The sequence below is a fragment of the Emydura macquarii genome, unplaced genomic scaffold, assembly GCF_026122565.2.
Source record: "Emydura macquarii macquarii isolate MOO-44397 ecotype Brisbane River unplaced genomic scaffold, CSIRO-AGI_Emac_v2 contig_3044, whole genome shotgun sequence".
In the NCBI taxonomy this organism is placed as follows: domain Eukaryota; kingdom Metazoa; phylum Chordata; order Testudines; family Chelidae; genus Emydura; species Emydura macquarii.
Window position 1 is genome coordinate 2,138,342 of NW_027133181.1, and position 23,632 is coordinate 2,161,973.

The window sequence follows — 23,632 nt, forward strand, 5'->3', positions numbered from 1 at the left end:
TAGGATGTGGACAAGTTGGAGAGAGTCCAGCAGAGGGCAACAAAAATGACTAGGGGGCAGGAGCACAAGACTTATGAGGAGAGGCTGAAGGAACTAGGCTTGTTCAGTCTACAGAAGAGAAGAATGAGGGGGGATTTGACAGCACCTTTAACTACCTGAAAGGGGGTTCCAGGGAGGATGGAGCTAGGCTTTTCTCAATGGTAGTAGATGACAGAACAAGGAGCAATGGTCTCAAGTTGCAGTGGGGGTCTAGGTTGGATATTAGGAGAAGGTTTTTCATTAGGAGGGTGGTGAAGCACTGGAATGGGTTACTTAGGGAGGTGGTAGTGGAATCTCCATCTTTAAAGATTTTTAAGGTGCGGCTTGACAAAGCCCTGGCTGGGATGATTTAGCTGGGGTTAGCCCTGCTTTGAGCAGGGGGTTGCACTACATGACCTCCTGAAATCCTTTCCAACTCTAATATTCTATGATTTAATGATTCTATTCTATGTGTGGGGAAATGCTGTCCTCCTGATGATGAGGAATACCACTTTCTACAAAACAAAGAAAGCTGAAAGACTTGCTTTTTAAAAGCTATCACTCAGCTCCTGGCTTCCCAGGAAGCAGGTAAGGGTTATAAGTTATTCCTCCTGCCTGTATTTCTGTTACAAGAGAATTGTCTTCAGAAAGCTGATGTGGGAATATATTTATTTAAGATGTGTTTTATCTTTAAAACAAAACAAAACAAAAAAATCCACGTAGTACATTGTTTTGTGTAAATACAAGAACATTGTATCATACATCACATTAATTGTGCACAAAATATTCTACCTAAAATACATCAGGAAGGTAAGGAATTGAACCAATACATAAACAAGGTTTCTTATAGTATTGCTGATGTTAGTTTAAAAAAAATGATATTTTACACATGCACATAGGAATTTCTAGGCCCAGCACACAATTTAGTTGTGCACTTTAAGTGCTCAGGCAACAGAGGGAAAGGAATCCCCTCCCTCTTCATGCTGTGAAGTGACAGCAGTGTAGTATGATGAGTAAAAATGGAGAAGGGGGGTCAGGTTTTAGGAGGGATGCACTTTCGGGAGGCACCACAGATACTCTGCATGGGACAGTGGTCTCTCAGGATGTTAATAAAGATCTTCTTCCTATTACTCTGCCTGCGTCCTGCACTACATATTGCTAATGAAACAAGTGGAGCTGATCCATAGTCAGTACTACAGGTTATCTGCTCTTTGGATGTTCCTGCAGCAGTTCCATTGCTCTTGTGCCATTATCCTATAAGTAGGAATAACGGCCACTGAATGTGCATAATCACAAATCCACGGGGCCAGCATAATCTTCTCCCCTGGCACAGCCAAAAGCTCTCTTAGATGCTGGGGTACAGAGAATTCTGGAGAGCATGTCATAGACAGAGCATGCAAAATGAAGCTTGCAAGTTACAGAAGCAAAGTTTAGATTTCCATACATTTTCCTTTCAGAGCTCAGCCACCAGGGCAGACTACACCTCAGAAACCAAGTTCTCTAGTATTCTGGCTTGATATATTCTGCTTATTTATCAAATATTACTATCTCAGCTCTGGAATTACAGAAGTGTGGAAACCCAACCCCCCCCCCCCCCCCCATGTCACAAGAAGATGATAATTCCTGGATGATACAGAAAACCATTTGTTATATTGCTGCCATTAGAAGTGAAGCAGAAACCACAGCCTAGGGATTCTGAACTGGTGTATTAAGATGTAGAAAACACAGTATCCTATAAGGTAAATATCAAATTTTTGTTTGTTATCCAAAAAGTGACGGTTATACATAAGGATGGAAAACAGAGGCAGAAAAAGCCCTTAAATGTTATCTGCAATAGCTAGAGAGACAAGGTGTAGCTCGAAAGCTCGTCTCTTTCACCAACAGAAGCTGGTCCAATCAAAGATATTCCCTCGCCCACCTTGTCTCTCTAATATCCTGGGACCAACACAGCTACAACAACGCTATAATCTGCACTGGTTGTCAACAGTTGACTAAACAAGTTTCATTTTGATTCCAAAGATTATATGACTGATTTTTTATAGCTGTTTGGTGATATCACAGGCTACTTTATGGCCCTCCTATTTAGTGGTATGTGAGAACACCAATTCTACTCCTTATGTATTTTTTAGTATGGTGAATCAAACATTAGGACACGGTATAAAGTCACTCCTAGACATTTGATTAACTTGTCAGGGATTGAAATAAAATACCAGACACCTGACATCCAGATTCTTAAACCTTGTAATCAGAGGCCAATAAAAAAATAATGCCAGTCTGCTTTTTCTCTATGTACCCTGCTTGAAGGAAGCCCCCGGGCTCCCTCTGGCTACATGAAAGGAGAACGGGCTTATTTTCTCAGTGCTGCCACAGCTCAGATCATCCTGAGTATCAGGTGTTGAGGAGCCACGGGGTTCTGCTTCTTTATCCCACTCCAACCTCGTAACTGCTGAGAGGATGCAGTCCTCATCTATTTCCTACGTTTTCATCCTTGCATAGAGCCAGTGCCTGTTTCCATTGCTCATAGTTTTCCTATGCATCTGATCAGTGAAATTGATGTTAGGTATGTCAGGTTTTTTTACTGCTTCTGGATTTCAGAAATGTAATTTCCTTTTCAATGACATATTAAATTCTGCAGTAATGGACAGGTTAGATCTCCTTCCCTCAACACAAATGCACACTTGCCAGAGAAACCTTCCTTCTTGCCGCTTGGTGAATTTTACAGGAACCTAAAGAGAAATGCATTGGTTTTTCTTTGTATGACCATAGGGTGAGATCCTGGCACCGTGGTTGTTCATGGCAAAACTCCCATTGATGTCAACGGGGCCAGGATTTCACTCATACCCTTTATGAGTTGTCTCTGATTCTCCAGGTAGTTCCTTAACTATAGTCTATTTATATTACCAATAAAATAAGATCACAGATTTATGACTGAAGATAAATATAGTCATTTATAGTGATGCAGTTTTTAGCTGAGTTGGGTAGTTGTTTCTTTGTTTGTTTGAAATCATGTAACCCATTAGAAGGCTTAGCAGCCAGTCAGAATGATTGCTTAATTCCCCAGTTTTACAATAATCTTAAAATGGAAAATCAGCTAGCAGTTTAGTGATGCTATTCAGAAATGTCATGATATTCTTTCAAAATAAACAAAGAATGTATTCACTGATTGATATACATAATCTCTGCATCTGTCCCGTGTTGTCTTGTACATTCTTATATATGGTTTTATTCAGAGTTAAAAAAAAATGCCATTGTGTGGTGAGCATTTTCTTTTAAAATAATCTAGTAAAGGCAAATAAAGTCTTTAAGTGCAGACACCCTAAAAATACTAATTCTCATTTTGTATTACATTGATTGGATTAAGTTGTTATGGTTATCTATTCATTATGTACATACAGGCTCTTTGTAGTTTTAGTTCTGAAATGGTTTAATTATTTGGAGTGACATGATTATGCTTTGCGTTCATCATCATTAAGCTAAACAGAACCCTCTGAGGGTTTTGCAATTCAAAAGGCCTGATTCTGATCTAATTTACACCATGTAGCTTTGCCAGCTTTTATTGAGTGACTCCAGTGTAACTGAGATCAACTAGGTTCCTGTACTCCTAAAGGCTAACATGTGGTAAAATTGAATATCTTCCTGTCTAGGTTTGTAATTCACAATATGTGAGTGCATGTCTGACTACATGTGTGGATACACACACCTAACCATACAAATATGGTAGTCAAAAGAAACTAACTCAGAATGCTTCACTTTACTCTTTATAGTTAAAAATTTTATATCCAGGTCTGTTTCTTTTCTTTTGACAGTAATGCTTCAGGATAAGATCATTAAAAACTCCCTGTAATGTAAAATAAAGTCAGAACAGGGTAGAGTAAAGCATGATAGTGCAAAACTTCTGGCATATGGAAGAACATCCTTATTCAGTAAAATCCTACTGATCTCTGACTGCTTTTAGCAAACAACAGGATAAATAAAAGTTAAACTCCTTTTAAGACTATGAGAGAAATGGAAAACAGATTACAGTAGAACTACAAAGAATTAATTATAGAAAAAGAAACTGAAGCGCACAGAGGCAGAGTAGTAACATGAGACAAACATCAGTTAAAAATTAAGTTGTTTTATCTATAATATTCACATTTTAAAGCCTTTGTTGTTAGTATTCTGTTCATCTGATGGTATCCAATTCACACAGAGAAGGATTTTAAACAATTTTTGTATGTCTGTGACTTGTGTCAAATGTGAATATGTGAAACAGAGACCTCAGTTGTGTGATAATATCTGCTTTTACTTTTTAAATTAACACAGATGTGTTTTTACAGTTTAGGAAATAATAGGAATTAATAAGGCTCATCTCTTGTGTAATTTTCTCCTTGTTCCCTGTCTTCTCCACCCATTTTGCCCTGTTTAACATCCTTTAGAAATTTCAACTCTTGTGCTCATACCTTCTTCAGTGCTCTCCCTCCCTTTCCTTACATGCCAAATGACCACTTTGTCTTTTCATTCAAACCCACTTTAAAACCCATTTTGTCCATGAAGCTTATCAATGTTAATCCACTAAAAAGAAGAGTGGGAAAAAAGTGGGGGGAAATTATATTTGCACCACTTAGTGTTTAGACCATCTTCTGGTGATCTGGTACATTAGATGTCTGATCGGTTTTATTTGTCTAATCTAGATTATAAATTACTTATAGCAGCTCCATATCTTCTTTTATGATCTATACAGTACCAAGCAAACTAACAGTGAATAATAATAATAGGAACTTAATTAACATTTATGTATTACATAAGACAGAGAAAACTGGGATACTGTAAGGTTTATGATGGGATAAATATTATCTTCATCTAAATGTAAGCATATGAAAATTGCGGATACGATTTTTTTAAAATAGATGCCTAAATTTAGGCTTTTAAAGCCATGTTTAGACATTTACATAAGTAGTCTGATTTTTCAAAAGTGTCAAGCACCGAGGAGCCCTCATTGAGTCTGGTGAGCCTAACCTTAGATACCCATTTCTGAAAATCCTTACCTGCATGTTGATGTTACAACTTTTGAGAGCCTGCAGTAAGAGAGGACAAGATAATGGAAAGCTGGAGAATTGCTGCACGCTATTGTGAAGATCTATACACATTTTAGCATGTGATGTTTCATCAGAGATTGATCAAAAGTCACTTTGCTCCAAATAGCAAAATGTATATGAAAGTTTTGGAGATACAAAAACATTATAGATCATCTTTATTTGAGGCAACCATGTTTTTAAATGGCAAGATGTAACACATATATACTGTTTAAGACAAGCTTAAAATCCACTTCTTATGGTTTTGCCATTTGTATGGGGATATAGTTCATGTATACTAGCAATTTACTAATAGAAATGAAGCATTTCTCAACAGCAAAATATAGGAAATTTATTTGCTAAGAAAATTGATGAACAAGTGATTTAAGGAGAATAATTTTTCTTTGTTGGGTGCTGAGAAAGGGAGCATACCATTTGCTTAGATGTATTGCACTGATGTTTATACATGTTCAGTTTCTTTTAGGTAATAAAATAATGTAGTGAGTGCAGCTATACGGTAATGATTTTGATGAGAAGGTATCTGTTCCAAGGCCTTTATTTATTTAGGTTGGTTTTGTTTTTACTTGGGCTTAATTACTACTGATGCTGACTTTAGGGCTCTTGAGAGGAAAAACTGTATTCTGACTGAAATAACACGTATTGTTCAAAAATCTTTCACCCTAACATCCCTCACCATGGTGCAGAGGGTAGTAAATGAACAAAAATGGCAATGGGAAGGGAAGAGAGATGAGTCAAGGTGGCATTGTAGCCTGTATCCCATAATGAATAGAAGCCACTCATAAAACAACTGCATGATTGTGGTTCCATGGATTTAAAGGAAGGGGTGAAGGACATATCATTTAGAGGAGAGCAGAGCTGGATCTCTCTTCAGAATTGTCCCTGAAAATTCCATAGAAATGCCAGCAGGAGTTAATACTGTTCATATCAACATTAATTCCTGCTCCAAATCTTTGCAATGTTCTATCTGTATCTACTGTTTTATTGTTTATTGACAGGCTGATAGAGACGTGATAGTGCATGGAACTATGAGGGGTTTTGTTTTTTGTTTGTTTTGTTGTTGTTGTGGCCAGCCTGAGATATCACATGTTGGCTATTCAGAATTCCTCTGATGCTTTTCCATCATTCATTAGTGAAATTGAGAAGCAATACTGTCATGTTTGGAGCATATTTTGTTATGGTGTTCATCTATAAGGCAAGGTTTTAAGTTTATCAGGGAAAATCTGCACTCTTTGAAATCAACAAGAGAAAGCAAATGAACTTCTGAGATTTTCTTCATATAGAGAGTTTTTATTCTTTTATATAAAACACTGTAATGGGACTACAATCCACGGTATACCTCAAATCATTTAATGGTTCCAGAGTTAAAAACATTTTAAAGAGGATTACTGCATGATGTGATAAATGAGTGGTGTGTATTGTGGCGCTGTTGGTCTCAGTTTTTACTTTAGAAATGACAGCATACAATACTTCTCTTCAGAATTAAAATGGCTTCTGGACATTGCCTTCCCAGCATCTTGATACTTACTATTCCCCCTATGGTAAACCTTTCTAAGATTGGCATGTACATGTAGATAGCAGTTGGGAAGCTTTTTAAAAAAAGCTTTCTGTATCACAGCTGCATCCTGTGATTGACACAGTAATATCCTGAGAACAGTAATCCTACTGTTTTGATTATGGATTGTTTTCTGTGAGCTATGTATCACAAGTGTTCCCCTCAATGGGCTCAGCAGACCCCAAGTGTGGAATTGATAAAAGCTGCCTTGCAAGGTGGCTCTCTTTGAATTATCAAAGGCCAAGGTAGCAGCTGTGATGGTATTCACACAAGCAGTCATGGTGGTCTCATTGCAGTGCAACCTGATGATTTTTTTTTTTTGGAGCAAAGGGGTACATGTCATTATTTAGTTCGACCTCCATCTCTTTATCCAGTAATGTGAATGGCTGGATATTTTTAATGGCTCCACATTGTTTGCGGGAATAAAAGACAAACCCTTTTAAGATTTGAGCATCATGTGTAGAAATATTAGAGATGGAGGAAAGGTAATACACTTAAATAAATGATCTAATTAAGGTTAATTACTCATTTTAGTAGTAACACCTTCCCCTCACTCCCTGTGTTACAGCCTTTAGGGACTAAGCACAGTTACTTACCCTGCACATACACTAGAGTAAGGACTGTATAGGGCTAGTTGCATGAGACATCTCAGAGAAAGAAGGGAAGAGATAGGGTAATGGCATCATCTCATCCTCATGCCAGCCATCAGAACCGGCCAGCCAGTGAGGAGTGCATCCTTTTGAAAAGACCACCGAGGAGGTATTGTATCTTGAGGAACTTGAGGGTGAGATTTTCAAAAGCACTCAATGTTGGCTTAACTTCACTCCTACTGAAGTCAGTGGAAGCCAGTGCTGATTGTGTCTGAAAATCCCATTCAGTTCTTCCTGGAGATCCTTCTAAGGAGAACAGCTCCTCACCATGCCCAATGTGACGTGCTGCCCGAAAGGCACAAGCCAACTTAAAGTGTATAGCAAACTGACTGCACATAATGCTTATATAATTCAACTGAAATATTACTACTAATAGATGATTCCATAACATGCTTACCTAAGCTACACCAAGATCAACAAGATAATGTTTCTTTTTTTTTTCCTCCCAACAAGTGAGGCCATAGTTAACATTTCTAATGCATTCTTTGTTTGTCACATCAACACTTTCACTTTCATCATAACCAGTTAGTAACCAGTAACCAGTTAGTCCCCATCCTCCCAGCTAAGGAATTGTCGCTAAGAGATACCCAGCAATGCCCCATCATTGGACAAGATATTGAGACACATGCCTGTCTGAAAGATTTTTCACATAGCACTGCAAATCATTACTCTCAGGTTACATTGGTAGGCCAGTATCAGGATATTTAACTGTATATTCGTCATTGTACTTCAGTTTGAAGCTGGTAGTGAGATAGTAGTTTATTCACCAGAGGAATCTGTTCATATGGGGAGAAAAAGATAGTTTACCAAACAACCATTCATCCTTCATTTCACAGGTCAAAAGTACCACCATGAAGACTGACCAAATATGGAAATGGTGATTGTTTTATATAGTTACACCAACAATTACCATTGGATAAAAAAAAATCCCTTTTTCAGATTTTCTTAACAAAAGATATGCTTGCAACCTGACTCGCACTGGAACATTAATTGTTCTTTCCCTAGGCCAAATGAAATTTTAAAGCATTTCACCCAGGAATTAAATTCTCATACAGTATTTCCTGGAGCCCCCCACCCCCCATTCTCCACAGGAGGCACCAGGGCTTGGGGTTTTAGCACCATGGGGCGTGCAGGAGCTCAGGGCTTTTACCCATAGGGAAGGGCGCCAGGGCTCGGGGCTTTAGTCCCATGGGGGAAGGGTGCCCAGGCTTTAGCTGTAGGGCGGTGGGTCTCGGGGCTTTAGCCGCATGGGGCTATAATATTATTGGAGCTCTTCTCTGGACAGCTCTGACCAAATTTATTTACCTAATTTATTGCTGACATGGTGACACTTGCGAATCCACTGACAAGCTGCAAATGATCTGTGAAGAAAACTCCAGGAGTAAGATTATAACTTAACTCATGGGAAAAATAATTTTAAGTCAGGAATTAAATAATAATAGGCAAACAAAAGGGCAGGACAGAGATGGAGCAAGAAAATGGTAAAACACCCACTAACACTGAGAAATACCAACCAGTCTTACTTTATATGATATCCTAGGGGTTTCACAAAAAGGTCTGTGGGATGTTATTTTACAATTCCTTCTCACAGGTTTTACTGCTTTTACTAATGAGAAACTAAATATTTTTCCTCAGCTTTGCAGCTGGGGTTGAAAGTGTGATAAATAAAGTATAAACGGCCAAACACAAAGGGCCTGTATCCTGTGGATATGTTTGCATCTTAGTTTTAGAAAAGCATAGTCCTTTCTCCTTGGGGGTTATCATTTACTGCTGAGTCTGTTGTCAGATTGGGGTGAGTAGTCTTGAAGAACCTTTAGACATTGTTAAATTGTGTATGTTAATGAAGTGAAAGAAGTAGGGACCTCCTTCCCTGTAGTAATTAAAGAAACAGCTAGCTAGCTCCTTCACATATTTATAAGATTCTTTCCTTTCATCCACTAGTATTAGTTTCTTTTGAAGTCATTTAATCTTTGCTTTAAATAAAATTGAAGGAAAGTTATTTTAAGAAGATCAGTGTGCAAAAGGGAATCTTGTGATTGAACGTTCACAAAAAGGGTGTTACTGCAGGAGTTAACCCATTTCATACTGGCATGTGGTGCTTACTGAGGGCAGCACGTACATAATATATTAACTGCATTTTAATTGAATATTAGGAGGAACAATGCACATAGAGACATAATGGCGCTGCTTTTCAGGAAATACATTGAGTCCTTCCTCACAGAAAAACTGAAACAGTTCAAGGTTTGTTAGTGTTGCTGTTTTTTAAAACAATATTTGGAATTATAAATATAATAACATAGAAATAGTTTTCAGTAATTCTGAGGAAAAATTAAAAATAACAAATATATTTCTAATGGTTTGTTAGGCGCCAATTCAACCAAGTAATTAAGAACACACTTAACTTTAATCACACACTTGAATCCATCTCTGGTCAGCAAAGCATTTAAGCAAGTGCTTAACTTTAAGTATGCACTTACGTCCCTTTGAAGTCACTCTTTGAGTAAACCAAGTTCACTATGTTTTTACATATGTAAATTGCTAAAAAAAATTGACATTTATTTTTTATTACATGCCAGTTTATTTAAAAAACGAAAAATCACAATGCAGCAGATTCAATTAATTGATACAGGTTGCCAGAAAATACAGAGAGCTCGCCATAAAGCTCATAGCTGTCAGCAAGACAATTGAACAAAACAAATTTGTATTGCCAAATTAAGATATATATTTGGAATGAAAGATCAGTGCCCTGTAATCATTACTCTTTGTCTGTCTCTGCATTATCTCAGAGACAATAAATTATTGTCCTCTTTATAGCTGGCTGTGAAGTGTCAGTGCTATCTCTTTTAGATTTCAAAGTTACAGGTCACATTTTTTGTGTGTAGTTGCAAATCAGCTTTAAGTTTAATTCCTTTTTTTTTTTTTTTTTTTTTTTGGATTAGTACATGTTTCTGACATTTCCATTCTCCTCCATGGCTTATTTTTGCATAGGGGGCCATGGCTTGTCAAGAGCAGAATTGTATCATCTCAGGAGTTCAAGACAGGAAATATTTGGCAAGATTTTTCATGAAGTATCTCTTGGGAATTTACCAGTTTTTTGCTGGATATGAAGAAACCAATTTAGGATGATGAGAAAGGGTTAGTAATTATAAAACAATTCTTTGTAACAAGAATGAATTAAATTAATATAATTTATTTTCTAATTACACTTGAATTCTGAAGCACAAATTCTGAACAACTGTATTCAGCTACTGTACTTTAATGCTTGAAATATTTTGTAGTTTGATTGGTTTCTAGATATTCCATCTTTCTGTCTCTTTGCCAATAATAATAAAAAGAGATAAAAGGAGACCAACCTACAAAATTATCAAAAGTATGCATGCTTACATTTCTTCACAAAATCTGCTGGTCATTATAATTATATTATCCTACCCTCATATCAAGGGCCAAATGCAGAGGTACTTACTCAGAGGCCTCTCTGGGGAATAAGGTTGCCCATTGACGTAATTCCTGAATTAGGTCCTCAGCATTGGATTTGAAGACTAACCGCTCAGTTTCAGTCCATTCTCATCGCAAGGACTGTACTCTTTCAGATCTTCTCAGATGCTTTATTTAGTGGGTAAATTTTGGAACTATACAGACATTGGCCAACTCTTATTCTCAACTAAACTATTCTAGTCTCAGTCTCAGCTGCCTTGTTGAAAATTGTCCATACCTGAAAACACTTGATGGAATCCCACAATAAATTCCACACCTTGAAAGAATGTAGTTGCAACTTATGCCTGAATTATTAATAACTGTTACTTATTTTATTATTAATTTAATAGTTGTGTACCAACGTGCATTGAAATTAAACATGAGGAGAAAATAGAAGAAGGGTGATACCACCTCTGGGTTAGATTTGGGCAGCAAAGCCACAGCCCCAAAGTTGAAGGAGTGCTGATATACTCTACTGGAATTTCCAGCTGCACTACGATTCTCAGATTCTCAACCCATGGCCCGCGGCCCAATCAGCACACAGCTGTGGCCCATGTGACATCCTCAGGGCCATACAGTAGTGTGTATATATATTGTATGGATGCAGCCCACATAACATAGAGAGCTGCATATGCAGCCCACAGTGATAAATAGGTTGAGAACCACTGCTCTGAGGCCCGATTTTCAATAGTCTGAATACTTGCTGTTAAATGAACCAAACTGTGCCATTGCAGACAAACCAGATGAATTCTTTGCATCAGTCTTCACGGCTGAGGATGTGACGGAGATTCCCAAACCTGAGCCATTCTTTTTAGGTGACAAATCTGAGAAACTGTCCCAGATTGAGGTGTCATTAGAGGAGGTTTTGTAACAAATTGATAAATTAAACAATAATAAGTCACCAGGACCAAATGGTGTCCACCCAAAATTTCTGAAGGAACTCAAATGTGAAATTTCAGAACTACTGAGTGTGGCATGTAACCTATGTAACTGATTTAAATCAGTTTCTATACCAGATGACTGGAGGATAGCTAATGTGATACCAATTTTTTAAAAAGGCTCCAGAGGTGATCCTGGTAATTACAGGCCAGTAAGCCTAAGGTCAGCACCAGGCAAATTGTTTGAAACTATAGTAAAGAACAGAATTATCAGACACATAGATGAATACGATTTGTTGGGGAAAAGTTAACATGGTTTTTATGAAGGGAAATCATGCCTCACCAATCTACTAGAATTCTTTGAGTGAGTCAATAAGTAGGTGGACAAGGATGATCCAGTGGATAAAGTGTACTCAGAAAGCCTTTGATAAGGCCCCTCACCAAAGGCCATGAAATCACTGCAAGCTGCATGGAAGCTGCAAGCTGCATGGAAACTTTTTAAAGACACCATAATAGAGGCTCAATTTAAAATTAAAAAACATAGTAAGAGGACCAAAAAAGTGCCATCATGGCTAAACAACAAAGTAAAAGAAGCATTTAGAGACAAAAAGCATCCTTTATAAAGTGGAAGTTAAATCCTATTGAGGAAAATAGGAGCATAAACTCTGGCAAGATTTTCAGAAAACCTTTGACAAGGTCTCTGACCAAAGGCTTTTAAGCAAAGTATGTGGTCATGGGATAAGAGGGAAGATCCTCTCCTGGATCAATAACTGGGTAAAAGATAGGAAACAAAGGGTAGGAATAAATGGTCAGTTTTCAGAATGGAGACAGGTAAATAGTGGTGTCCCCCAAGGGTCTGTACTGGGTCCAGTACTGTACAGCATATTCATAAATGATCTGGGAAAAGGGATAAACAGTGAGGTGGCAAAATTTGCAGATGATACAAAACTACTCAAGATAGTTAAGTCCAAAGCAAACTGCAAAGAGTTACCGAGGGATCTCACAAAACTGGGTGACTTGGCAACAAAATGGCAAATGAAATTCTATGTTGATAAATGCACAATGGAAAACGTAATCCCAACTACACATGTAAAATAATGAGGTTTAAATTAACTGTTATTACTCAAGAAAGAGATCTTGGAGCAACTGTGGATAATTCTCTGAAAACATCCACTCAGTGTGCAGATGCAGACAAAAAAGCTACTAGAATATTGGGATTCATTAGGAAAGGGATAGATAATAAGACAGAAAATATTGTACTGCCTCTTTATAAATCCACATCTTGAATACTGTGTGCAGATCTAGTCGCCCCATCTCAAAAAAGATATATTGGAATTTGAAAAGGTACAGAAAAGGGCAACTGAAGTGATTATGGGTATGGAAAAGCTTCCATACAAGGAGAGATTAATAAAACTGGGACTTTTCAGTTTGGAAAAGAAAAGACTAAGGGAGGATATGATAGAGATCTATAAAATCATGACTGTTGTGAAGAAAGTAAATAAGGAAGTATTATTTACTCCTTCTCATAACACAAAAACTAGGGGTCACCAAATGAAATTAATAGGCAGCATGTTTAAAACAAACAAAAAAGGAAGTATTTCTTCACACAGTGCACAGTCAACCTGTGGAACTCCTTGCCAGAGGATATTGTGAAGGCAAAGACTATAACGAGGTTCAAAAAAGAACTAGGTAAGTTCCCAGAGGATAGATCCATCAATGGCTATTAGCCAAGATAGGGAGGGATTGCGTTTGCCAAAGGCTGGGAATGGCTGATGGGATGGATCACTTGGTGATTACCTGTTCTGTTCATTCCCTCTGAAGCACCTGGCATTGGCCACTGTCAGAAGACAGGATACTGGGCTATATGGACCATTAGTCTGACCCACTATTTATTTTCTTGCAGTTCCTCTTTGCAACTTAGTGGAAACTGCAAGTGCTCAGTTCTTCTGAAAAACAGGCCCTTTGTGCCTGAGAGAGGTCCAGTGGATCCAGGAGCACAGGGGTAGTGTGCATCTTAGGGGCTCTACTACAGACTTTGAAAGGTACAGCTTATACTTCCCATGTGGTGGCCCAAATCTACTGGCCATACAGAGAGTGGTGCCGTCATGGTTCTAGCCTCACTTCTTCCTGAACCTTCCGAGGACTATAGCACTGAACATTATTGCGGCTGGCTGCTGTGCAGGGGCACAGAGGGTTGTGCATGACTTCTTGTAACCTTTTCTTTGACTACTTGTACTGGGCTATCTCTAGAAGCATAGGTTGTGGGGATTGTTATTGAAATCACTGTACCATGATGGCTTAAACTACATTTGTAGATAAGAACACATTGTCATTTGGTACTCTTTGCTGGTGTGTGTTTAAATCCAAAACCTAAATCTAAAAAGCTGAGTTATTAGAGAAAATCATTTTTTAGAAGAAGTTACTTTTTTGCAAAAGGAAAACAAACACCACTCTCCAACCCACTCCCCCCAAGAATAGCAAAAATGCGTACTTGAAATCTTGAAAAGATGCTTTTATCTATTTCAGTTCTTTATAAACTGCCGGACACTGTGGCATCTAAGCCCTGTGTTTATCATGGCAGAGTTTTTACCAAATACTATTAACACCTCTTGAGATTACAGGGCAGTTCATTCTCTTTCCTCATTCAGTCTTTGGCCTCTCTTCTGACATGGCCAGCATGGATGCCAACTCTAATTGGTAATGTGATGTGGACCACCTGTCCACTGCTGTCAGAGTGCAATGGCTTTCTGTGACTAATGATCGGGGCTGGATCTGAAAAGGTGACCTAAAAGTGAAAGACTGTGTTGCATTCCTATTCCCAGTCTTCTGAATTGTCCTATTCTCCTGCAAAGGTGGTGTTTAGGCTAAAAACTAGAACAGATGACATTTAACAAAATCTGAAAAATGAAATCACTACTAACTAGATTGAAGGGAAAAGTCTGTTCTGATTTAGGACTATTTAGAAAATACTACTAAAGAGCTAGTTCTACATTCCTAATACACCCAGAGCTCTATGAAAACTTATGCAAAACCAGGCTCTAAATATGACAGCATTCTTAACAGTTCATTCACATTTACTAAAGGTCCCATGCTGATAACCTTTTGAATAGCATCTTACTATGTGAGTAGCCCATTGATTTAAAGACTCAGCATGAAGAAGGCTATCAGAATCTGGCCCTAAATGATGCACATTCAAATAACGTCATCATATTGGAACTGATTGTGAACCATTTACTGATGTTGGTGAGTAATTATTTACACAATTATTCAATGGAGCCAATGGATCAACTCCCATAAGTAAGTGCTTACCAGAGTAAGTAAGGGCTTTCCAATTTGGCCCATCACATTTGAGTAGGAGTTAAAGTGGCAGGTTAAAATGTATCGATTGCCATTTACTTTTACTCAAATTTAATTTCAAGGTACTTATTATTTGTAAAAAGAGAAGGTCCATCTGCATTTTTTTATACTGTTATATTGTAGAATGTTTTATTGGGGCAGTGATTACTCATATCTATTAAATGTTTACTTGCTATGACATACAGGGTCAGCCCTAGATCAAATGGTGCCGTGGGGAAGGAGTGTTTTTGGTGCCCCTCCCTCCATTTGTTAAACTTTTGAATACCTTATTTTTTATTGCATATGTAGCCTATTTCACAACCTTGACACTCTATTTGCATGCATGATTTATCCCTGTCATATAAGATGATAAATTGCATGCTAGTATCTGTAAATCTGTATTTATTCATGCCATATATAAGCAAACAAAATTGTTTCCTCTGAGCTTATAGAAACTTTTTAATTTTAAGAATAACTGAAATGTACTAACATCAAGAAATTGAACTGTGCACCAACATTGGGTGAACCAGTACTCAATAGTGTTACAGTAGGTGAGAGCCTTAGAATGTTAACCCTAGTCCTTTTGTTCAAAAGATCGCTTTTCTCGCCTTTGCTCTCATGAACTGAAGCACAGTGTTAGAGAGATCCAAAGATTGGCCAATGGCATTTTCAAGCAATAAACTGGCAAGCGATGTCAGTCTCTTACAGCAAAACTAGATTGCAGTTGAGCTTTTCACTTCCTATACAGAGCTCCTGAAGGCTTCTTTGGGGCATCTTTTATTTTCTGTGGGGGAAAATAGACAGTATTAAGGAGAGCAAAAGTCTTATGTTCTGCAGTCTTAGAAAGTAATCTTACATTACGTGTTAAGCATGGCAAATGAAGTAATGGTACTTGTTTTATATTTGCATAGATAGGGGTTCAATAGTTATCTCTGGCACCTCGTTAAATGTGCCCTTTATTAGTCGCTACTTACACTCTTTAAGTCTTAAAACACAAGTACACTTTCACAATTACACAATAAAACAAGGCTCACAATATCACAGCTAGGCTCTCATTGCACTTCACTTCGTTTTTATATCATGCTGACTGACTGGCAATGACCCTCCCCTTACATACCCGTGCGGGCATGACTGACAACGTTCTAGGAAGTTTGAGAAAAATGTATTTCTCGGAAAGTCTGGAAGGTTCCACAAGATTCTATAAAGGTCAGAACATTCTAGGAGATTAGTAAAGAATAAATTCACATACAGAATACCTGAAACATTTTACTTCAAACATTCTATTTTCCCTTTTGTCACTAACAACAAAAACAGCATCCTGCACCCAGCATTCCCCATGCCCGGCACTCCACGTGGTATCCTTGGTTGCCTGCCCCTATATCCAGCCCTGATGACATAAATCTGTGCAGTAGTGAACATCTAGACTCCTCAGACTGTTTCATTCAGATTTCAGTCTTGCTGAGCTTGCTGTTGTAGTGCAAGCCAGAGTGACAAAGCTACAGAGCAAGAAATAGGAAAAGCAGATAAAAGAATTTAAAGAATCAGGAAATGGCACAAAGAAATTCCCCTGAGCTAGGCTGAAAAATCATGTAGGATGTCTGACATCCTTATTTTTAACACGTTTTGGTTTTGGTTTGATTCCCCATGTTTGTGGCTCTCCTTTTAATCTGGGTAACTAATAAAAACAATGGGCCAGATTATTGTCCCCTGCTTTGGAAAATGTATGGTAGAGAAACTAGGAGGAGGAGAACTTCACAAGGTTACTTTCACGGAGGTTCCAGCAGATTGTTCCATTGCAGTGAAGGGGAAAAGGGATCATACCTCAGAATCCACAGAGTTCACGGATTTGCCAGCAGGCAGGATCATCTGCACAGAGACCTTGTGTCTTTATGTTACCACCCAGCCTCTGTGGCTCTCCCCAGCTTCTCCTTTAGCTTGCTTCTATCTCTGGAAACTACCCCTTAAAGGAGGTTTCCACACTGGAAGGGACTCTACAGAAAAGGTCCTATGGCTGTATTACCTTTTGAATAGATTTCTTGCTGGTTTCTGTGGAATGGGCCTGCCTCCAATCTTTTCTCTCATTCTGCAGTCTGTTCCATTACTTTAAACAGATCATTGACGCAGCAGAGAGCTCTGTGTAGGGTCTAAGGACAAAGAGAATTGTTCTGAGGTGAGAGCACTCCTGTCCCTTTCTGTGGGATTATCAGGCGCAATATTGTTATATTTATGTCAATAATTCAAGAAGTGTCAAAGCTAAGAAAATACCCTAGTCACAGGACTGTTTTTTCTAGCCATTATTGATATTGTGCAATAATCGAAGACAGAATGCTGATAATATGCAGTTTATTTCACTGCCTTTGTTATTCATGGATTCAGATTCAAGTCTGAATATGACAGCTTAAGTCATTAATGCTGATCATGGGCCATCAATATGATCATGAGATGGGTAAATCTGCTACTTTAAATATTAATTACCCAATGAAAAAATTATGTAGAAACTGGTGTTCCAGAATGGGTGCTTTTCTTTAGCAAAGATGCCACTATTACTGGTTTTTTACAGGAAAATCAAGAGAGCTAATGAAAATAATGACTGCCAGTACTATCGTATCATTTGGCTTTAGTGTCCAATACTGTACATTGTTTGCACACTCAAACCTCCCACTTACTTTAATGATAGTTTTACGTGTGGAAACTGTGCAAGAACAGACACATAGTTGGGTACTCTTTGACTATCTGTGTTGAACTAACTTTGCTCTTAATCCTAAACAGCTGATTCTATTAACTGAAGAACAGAAAGTTCAAGAGGCACTTGTAACATTCTTGTTTAATTTAAGTCATTTAATGATGAGCAGTAAAAATCATCCTCTTAAATTCTAATTGTAAATTGTATAAATTAATTTAAAATTAAATGCTGTCATTGTCATAATGTTCTTTGAGGGACTCATCCAAAGTGCAGTGAAGTCTAATGGGAGTTTTTCCATTGACATCAGTGAGCTTTGGATAAGGTCCTGACTTCTGAGGTCAGTGATAGTTGTTCATTAGTTAACTTTCAAACAAAGTTATAAGTGAACACAGAATAAAATATATGAACTAGAATGAAATAATTCTCTACTATGGAATTTGTCACTTGATAACATGACAATATAAATTATGTCTATAATTATATCAGTTGGGATCTCTCCGAATATTTATTTATTGGCGGAAAATGTGTGCTGCTTTAGTCTTTTATGTTTGATACATTTGTTCTTAGCTGATCATAGAAGGACAATATGCCAAACAGCTAAATACTTGTCACTGTGCCATATTAAAGGCTAACGTTTTCATGAATACTTACAATATGCATAATGCCCACATCTTGGATACAGAACCCTGGAAATCTTCAAACACTGGCTTTGTGGTGCTTTGATGAGAAAAAAAATCTTTTTAAATTATAGGGATTGGTTAGTTGTTTTTTGGTTTTTTTTTAAATCCAAGTATTCTTTGTTAACCACTAAATTATAGATTATTGTGGCATGAAATAAAAGTTCACTTACTCTGCACATTTTTGTTCTGAAATCGGCAAAAGAAGGAAATGCTGATATGGGTGTATACATCGGAGGAAGACTTATCAAAGAAACATGCATTCACACACCCACTTTTTCAAAAGTTATGGTCACTAAATGATAGGCTTCCTTCCCTTGTTTGAATGTCAAAAGATTTCTAAAGAATATATATATATAAAAGTCTGTCTTAAAAATAAAAAGCAGAAGTAGGTCACACTAGGATCATATAGGCCTGGCTGCAGTGGAAGATTAGTAAACCTCAAACCCAGTCTAACTGGCCCCTTCAACCTTTCCCTTCAGTAGAGTTTCTTTCTGCTATTTGGGAGAGTGGGAGAAAGACATAAAATATTTATACATTTCATACACACATTTTAGCATCTGTAATTACGGAGTTGTAACTCTTCTGCCAGACATAGTTGGCAGCAGCAAGGGCCGGGTTCTATATCTAGGGGTCCCTGTCAATGATACCACACCAAACTAGCTCGAGCCCCCACCCAGTCACCTGGGAAATCTCACACTATCCCCTGGGCGTCCCAAAGGGCAATACTTCCCCTCTTGCAAGCACAGAGTCTGAGTGTAGAAAGTAAACAGAAAGGAAGTAACACAGCACTGGTTTGGGAAACAGTGCAAACAGAATTCATGAACTCAATGAGCCAAATCCCTCCCAGAATACGGGGCGTGTCCTTTGCCTCTCCCTTTTTGCTTTCCTCTGTACTGACCATTGTAGTTGCAATGTCCACCTCTCGGTTGGGGCTCAGCCAGTCCCCCTCTGCAAGCTCCTGTCAGACACAGACTTGACCAGGCCTCCTCCGTTGCTGCCTCCTGCCACCTCGGGGCCTCACTGAGTCCCCACTCCTGGCTCCCACCAACCGCTCCTGGCTCCTGCCGTCTGCTGGCCCCCCTCTGTCTACAGATGCTAACTGATCCTGGCATCTGCAGGCACTGACCACTCCTGGCTCCCGCTGTCTGCTGGCACTGACCAATCCCACCATCTGCTGGCATTGATCGCTGTTGCTCATGCCATCGACTGGCGCTGACCGATTTTGCCATCTGTAGGTGCTGCCCACTGCTGGCACCTCTCTGGTGGTTGTCAGTCAAGGTTTCCCAGTCTCTCTAGTGATTCAGCTCTTAGTGAATTTCAGCTCATAGGAAAACCTTCTGCTGACACAAGCAATGTCCCTGCTTTTAACAAAAAAAAAGACTCCTAGAGGAACCATTAATCTTACCATTTAACAGTGGGAGGAGATCATCAATCCATGCCTGAGGGTGCCCCTTTGCCAGGGCTAGTGCAATCTCAACAGGAGACTTCTTACCCTTCCCAATCCTGAAACATCTGTCAGTCACCCTTTTTGGGCTCTGTTTGAGTGAGAGTGAATTTTTTATCAGAACAGGCTAAACACAGATCGGATGCCATTTGTTCATACAAGCGAAGGACAACATTTCATTACCCCTGCAGTTAACACAAAAGTGACTTGTAACACAATACCAGACACATTGACCATTTCCGATCATGCTCAACACCTAGTGTGCTTATGCAATATGCTGAGTACTTAATTGTACTCATGCAAATACAAAGCCCATTCAAATAATGTGCCCCCCTTTTAGCTGCTGAGCAGGGAGAGTGCCACTCAGACCTTGCTTACACAGTTTTTCCTTGCTGCTTCATTTAATGTGTATTGATTGCACTAAACACCCTTCAGAGTTGACAAGTTTAAATATTGTAACTGTTAGCTTCCATCAGTTTTATGATTTTCTATTGCTTCTCTGTTAAGTAAGGTTTATTTTATTTAAAGGAATATATTTATGTTTACACAAGTATGACAGGCTGAGATTGGTGTCTCAGTACATAAGTGCTGGAGTTAGAGAGCAGATACACCACCCACTGCAGTATATGCTGAACAGCTTAACAGAGTGATGTTCTTAACAGATTGATATTTTTTCTTTAGCAGCTCATCACTGTCTTGTGTCTTGTGTCATCACTTTCTTGTGTCTTGTGTTAGTGTCTGGCCTTGTCTTTCAAAGCTAGGAAGGAAAGGCATAGATTTTATATTTTATTTTAAGCCCTTTTTATACTTGTACTGTAGCTCTGAAATATTTCATATATTATATCCCATTCAAATTTTTAAACAATAGAAAATAATATTAGTTATTATTGGTATGGCAGCATGCAGAGGCCACAGTCAGGATCAGGGGTGTATTTTATTGTAGTGGTGCTCTAATAAACCATAACTACAAAACATAAAATTCCTGCCTGGGAGAGTTTACAATCCAAAAGGAATGATAAAGAGAGGAGAAACTGGAAACATGATACAAGCAAACTGACATCACCACATATTAAGCGGTGGGGGCTATTATCTGACTTGTTGGAAAAGATGTGTGCCCCTTTAAGGGCTAGAGAGCCAAGGTGTGATTTTTGACTGCAAAGGCAGACCAGGTCAGCATGGGGACGCTGACCCATCTCCCCCACCCCAGATGACCGAAGAGAGGGGGATCTATATAGGCACATGCTGAAGCAGTAAATTTCCTCTTTTACTTGGACCAGGCATAGCAGCACCCACGTGGTGGAATACCAAGTTTTGGTAGGATCCTCTGTGGGCATTGTGCTAGTCTCTCCTTTCTCGTGGGGGGGCTGGGAAGAATTTTTTTCCTCACTGCCAGATTGGCCAAGGCAGAATGGGTTTTTTTTTTACCCTCCCCACAGTGGGTTCAGGTGGGCTTAGTTGGGGGAACATGAAACAGAAATTAAGTTATGATGTTGCAACTCATTATGTAACCATGGGGCATATGTCCAGTGCAGGTACTCCACAGGGCAGGGATACAGTGATCAGATAAAATGGATTGGTAAAGGGTTAACATGAGGCATTCTTTAAAGGAACAAAAATGGGTTGGGGTTTGAGGCTCCTATGACTGGTACAGCAGGGAGCCAATCCCTACCCCTATGTAGTCCCCTGTTAACCCTCATTTGAGGTGGTGGGGGATGGTGAGGTTCCAACAGTGGGTTGGCTGGGGACCAGAATGGGTAAAGGCGAGAGCTGACAGAAAGTCCCCTGCTATATTTTGAAATCATTATGGAATTACCTGCACTATACACTTTTATCTTCTGGGTAGTCCCAGATATTTAAGAATAAAGTTGTGACCCAATTAAACCACATCCGGTGTCTCCTGTCCTTCTTCCGATATAGCTGGACAAAGGTCAAGGTAATGGTAGTCACATGTAATGCTGTTTCCATGGTATTGGATTTTTGCCAAGAGACAACCTGCCTTTATAGGTATAGAAGGAAACAATCAAAATAGCTCTAGTTATATCCTATACATGTGTTGTATATACACATATTTAATAAATAAAATATGTTGTCTTGCTATAATAATAAAGAGGACTTGAAAAATTTCCTAATACCTAGTCGCCAGAGGACTGAGCCTATTAGCCCATGTGGATAATACCCGTCATCACTCCTAAAGGCTGCACCCCCAAACAAGGCATATTTAAATCAATTCCATTCCTCACAAATAAATTGTTCTATCTCCTGTTAACATGATGGATTGTCCATCCCATGAAGGCTTTAGATTAAGCTTGAATGTACCAATGAAAGAATGCTTGGGGTATCAGAAAGTTGTAATGCAAGGATTCCCACAGTAAGTTCTTGATGCCCTTTTTCTATGTCCCTCTTCTCACCAGCTGAAGATTGCTTTTCCTCTCTGGGGATGACTATGAAATTCCCAACCAGCAGTCTAAAACTACAGGACATGAAGTAAAATGAGATGTATTAAGAATAGAGAAAAGTAAGACTGAAACATAAGAAATAGAATGAAAATGTTGCTATCTATACACTCTATAAAAGCTATACACTCTACAAAAGCTCAGCCAGATAGGTCCCCTTCATTTAGTGGAAAATAGGAGATATCTATATTTTTACAAAACATACCCTCTCTTGGCAGGCAGCATGTCAGTAATGTACATTCTGATTTTCAAATGGTTTGTGTCATCGCTGCCCCTTCATTTGTACTTCCTGGGCTCCTTCATATCTACCTTTCAGGTTACTTTGGTCTGCTCTCCTCAGACATCTCCCACAAAGGTAATTGTTTTAGGTTCCATGGAGAATAGGTGGTGTGTCTTATGAAATTACCATTATTCATGTCATGAATTCAGTCACTTTACCTTCATTGCTTTTGGGGGGGGGATTTTTACTTTACTTTTTCCTGAACCATTTTATCCTTTGGAAGTTATATACGCACAGTAGCTTTCTCCCAATCTACATTTTCATCTCATTTCCAATAACCATCTACCATTCAAACAGCCATCTGCTCTTTGTTGTGGCCTAGCAAACCCAGTTGCTTATGTTAATTGTCTTGGCTAGAAGTGTTTACCTGAGTCTAACTTGCTACCTGCCTTGAATTTGAATTTAAATAGTCGGAGTTCAAATGCTGTACTTCGCTCTTAATATTACCCTATGCTAGTCTACTAAGTATCAAATATGAATTACTTAGATCATACTGTTGAAGAGTAAACAAACACTTTGATAGAGTAGATTCATATCAAAGTAATCACATTAATATATTTGCACTAGTAATCTTCATTACAGGAGTTATTTCACTCAAGCAATATTGGTGAGGCCAAATTCTATAATGATTTACACCATTTCCATTCACCAAAATTTGCTTCAATCCATTTGTACAGTAAAGAGGCAGATTTTCATAATTAAATGCACAGAAGTTATGAGAAACATGATGGAGATTGTGTGTGTCTGTCAATTATGTACTTTGAGTTATGCAAATCTAGCCCTTAAAAGTTTAGTAATTGGTGGTTTTTTTTAATAACCTGTTTCTCTTAGAGTATAGAAGCTCATCAAATAAACCAAAGAGATTGACTGGCAAACTTCATGTCTAGATCCATTTGGTTCAAATGAGATCTGTGTATGCATTTCACCTGTTCCTACAGGCAAGCCAATAAGAGAAGGTAATCTATCCACAGCTGTGCTCTGTCTGGATTTAAAATGTTTTAAATAGAAACTGTGAGCTTCCCAAAAGTCTTTGGTTAATTCCTCAAGGGGAAGCCTTGTATTTTTTTAAAGCTATGTAAACAAACAAAAAGGAAGGCATAAAATTCTAC

General features: G+C 38.5%; 1 protein-coding gene across 1 annotated transcript in view; it reads left to right on the forward strand.

The window, feature by feature from the left end:
- Nucleotides 1-23,632, forward strand: part of FAT4 (FAT atypical cadherin 4) — a 211,982-nt gene that overhangs the window by 40,761 nt on the left and 147,589 nt on the right. The window lies entirely within an intron of this gene.